This window comes from Mus caroli, chromosome 7 (assembly GCF_900094665.2).
Source record: "Mus caroli chromosome 7, CAROLI_EIJ_v1.1, whole genome shotgun sequence".
Classification (NCBI taxonomy): Eukaryota; Metazoa; Chordata; class Mammalia; order Rodentia; family Muridae; genus Mus; species Mus caroli.
The window spans coordinates 128,749,122-128,752,767 of NC_034576.1; the positions used below are offsets into that span (position 1 = coordinate 128,749,122).

Consider the following 3,646-nt stretch of genomic DNA (forward strand, 5'->3'; position numbering starts at 1 on the left):
CTGTCCTGGAACTCACTCTGTAGATCAGGCTGGCCTCAAACTCAGAAATTCACCTGCCTCTGCCTCCCAAGTGCTGGGATTAAAGGCGTGCATGCCACCATGCCCAGCTCGCTGGTCTCTTCTTAATCACCACTAATTTCTTAGTTCCAGCTATCCAGCATCAATTGTCCCAAAGTCTCCTTCTCCTCTTGACTATAAAGCCAGAGACACGTGGCCGAGGTTATGTATGTTCTGCTGCTTGCTGGAGCCAGAACATGGTCCCTTGTTCTATTACATCATCATGGGCTTTCGGCTTTCCAACTCCATCACATTGCCTAGGTTAGCTGTCATGTGACTTGCTCTGCAGATTGACCTTGAACTCAGAGGTCAGCTTGCCTCCGTTTCCTGGAATTAAAGGCAGGTACTACCTTGCCTGGGCCTGAGATTTTCATGGCCACTATGCCTCAAGATCTCCAAGTCAAGATCCAGGTCAGAAACCTGTCTTCCAGCCGCAAGAGCTGGATCACAGGTGTACCCTCAATTTCTGGATTGCAGTTCATTCCAGATGTAATCAAGTTGACAATGAGAATAACCATCACAACACACCCCTTGTCATCTTGACACAAATCATATCTCGTGTTCAAATGAAACAATAACCAGGTCATAAATATGCCCATCATGATGTAACCATCCTTTGTACAATGGCAAATGCACTGTAAATTTAGAATAGGTCAATGTCCTGTGGGAACATCCTTTTAGTATCTCAACTTAAAGAGTGGTTGATATTCTCTCAATTGATGTTAAGGAAATTGGAAATCAGCACAAATGTCTATACAAATGTGTTCTTAACAAAATGAAACAGAAGCACTCATACCACTTATAATCCTTGTTTCTGCAACTGGTCACGTGGCCTTAGATGATATTTATAACTACTACCCATTCTGTATTCCCTCCACCCTCTGCAAGCACCTCACAAGGTCTTGGCTCTTTTCCTGGAGGAGAGACCCATACCTTCATTCTTGATGCATCTGTGCCCTTTGTCATCCTGCTTGTATTAGCTTTTTGTAGTTTCCCATGACTTTAATCACGGAACATGGTAGTACTAAGAGACTCCATGTGGTTGCTGGGATTTGAACTCAGGACCTTCGGAATCAGTGCTCTTAACCTCTGAGCCATCTCTCCAGCCCAGGGGGGGGGTATTTTTCAAGACGAGATTTCTCTGTGTAGCCCTGGCTGTCCTGGAACTGACTCTGTATACCAGGCTGGCCTCAAACACAGAGCTGGAAGCTTTCTGAGTCACTTGGTAATGGGCCTGAGTAACACACTCAAGTGAGGATTGTGCTGTCTCCAGAATCCAAATAGACCCACTAAACGTTGTGCTTCTTTCTAGGTGGTGGGAGGGGACAGGTACAATAACGTATCCTTCATCTAAGAAGGAACATCTCTGCATGCCCCACACTACTGAACTAAGGATTTTACTGAGGTAGATGGTCCTTGAATTTTGGTTGGATTTATTTCCTGTCCTCTTATACATATGTATTACCAATGAGCCCCAAATGGTTCCTACCACCTGTTCACTTGGTCCAATCAGCATAATGTCATCAATATAGTCCACCACTGTGATATTTTGTGGAAGAGATAAATGATCAAGATCCCCTCTAACTAAGTTATGGCACAGGGCAGAGAATTATTATCTCCTTGAGTCAAAACGGTAAAGGTATACTGCTGGCCTTGTCAACTGAAAGCAAACTGCTTCTGGTTGTCCTTATAGATGGGTACTGAGAAGAAGGCATTTGCNAGATCAATAGCTGCACACCAAGTACCAAGAGATGTGTTAATTTGTTCAAGTAAGGAAACTACATCTGGTACAGCAGCTGCAATTGGAGTTACTACCTGATTTAGTTTTCAATAGTCAACTGTCATTCTCCGTGATCCATCTGTCTTCTGCACTGGCCAGATAGGAGAGCTAAAATGAGATGTGGTGGGAACCACCACCCCTGCATCTTTTAAGTCCTTGATGGCAGTAATTTCTGCAATTCCTCCAGGAATATGATACTGTTTTTTCTGCTTTTACGGATAAACAGATACGCAGTAGGCTTCCTGTCTATTTCATACCTGAAAACTCCCTCACCAACCCTTGAAACAGCCCCACGGCTTGAAATAATGCCTCTTTCACATGAGGAAATTAATGCCTCAGAGTCTAATAAACCAGCAGTGACTTCCTCTGAAGAAAATGCCGGGCAAGACAACCTTGAACTCAGGGGTCAGCCTGCCTCAGTCTCCTGGAATTAAAGGCAGGTACTACCTTGCCTAGGCCTGAGATTTTCATGGCCACTATGCCTCGAGATCTCCAAGTCAATATCCAGGTCAGACAACTGTCTTCCAGCCTCAAGAGCTGGCTCACAGGTGTGCCCTCCATTTCTAGACTGTAGTTCATTCCAGATGTAATCAAGCTGACAACTAGAAATAGCCATCACAGAGGGCTTTCTCACAGTCCAGGAGAGGATGTTGGATCCCCTAGACTGACTACAGGAGTTTTGAGGCACCCAGTGTGGATGCTGGTCTCTGAAGTCTGACAAGAGCAGCTAATGCTCTTAATGACAGAGACATCGCATGAAGCAGATTTTAATCGTTACGAGGACTGACTTAGTACTGCCGGCATGAGCTAACGCTCCCCCTCATAGTACCAGTCAGCCGTGTGGGACATAAAATGGAGATTATGAGACTTCCCACGCCTATTCTAACTTTCTCCTTTGTTCCTTCAAACTGTAAAAAGGCAGATCCTTTTTCTTTTTCTTTTTCTTTTTTCTTGATTTTATTTTCGAGACAGTCTCATGTAGCTCAAGCTGCCTTCAAACTTACCATAGAGCCAAGAAAGACCTTGAACTTATGAATTTATGGTCCTCCTGTCTCCACACCTTCTCAAGTATTAGGATTATAGGCATGTGCCACTCATGCTGGTAGCTGACATAATTTTCTTTCTTCCTTCTGCTGTAGTTAAAAACAAAACAAAACAATATTTCTGGAATTTTCTATACCTATACCTCAACATAGCTTTGGAATGTTTCCATCTTCCATGGACCGCACTGTTTTGTGATATCTGTACTGGCCTTCCCAGCATTCCTAGGGCCGGTTTCCTTTTGAGCTTTCTACTCCAAAGACTGAGTGGAGGGAACAATCAGTCCCTGCAGGTTTGGCCTCACCTCTCAGGAGCCAGGACCAGCATGTCCTTTGAGCATCAGTTCACAGTCCCCTTGGGCATGGTGGGGCCCACAGGCAGGGCAATCAGAGCTCTTTGTTAAACAGCGATGAAGGCCGGAGCACAAGTAACTGTGTCCTTTGTGCTGCCAACTTCAGTCTTTCAATAAATGAGTGTCCAGGTAAGCCCTGTCTCACATCTGTGCTGTGGTTCTTTTGCTTCTGTAAGAAATACTCAAGACAGGTAGGCACTGAGAAGAAAGGCTTGGCGCATGGTTCCGCCCACAGTCAGCTAGGATTGCTTTCTGATCTGTAGTAAGATGGAAAGGCTATGGCAGAACTGAACTGCTGGTCTCACTGCAGCCAAGTAACAGAAAGCAAAGGGGGCCCAGGCCAGCCTGGTCTACAAAGTGAGTTCCAGGACAGCCAGAGCTACACAGAGGAACCCTGTCTCGAAAAACCAAAAAAA

At 45.0% G+C, this 3,646-nt stretch overlaps 1 pseudogene; it reads right to left on the reverse strand.

Moving 5' to 3' along the window:
• The window catches only part of LOC110298067, a 9,058-nt pseudogene that overhangs the window by 1,656 nt on the left and 3,756 nt on the right, over positions 1 to 3,646 (reverse strand).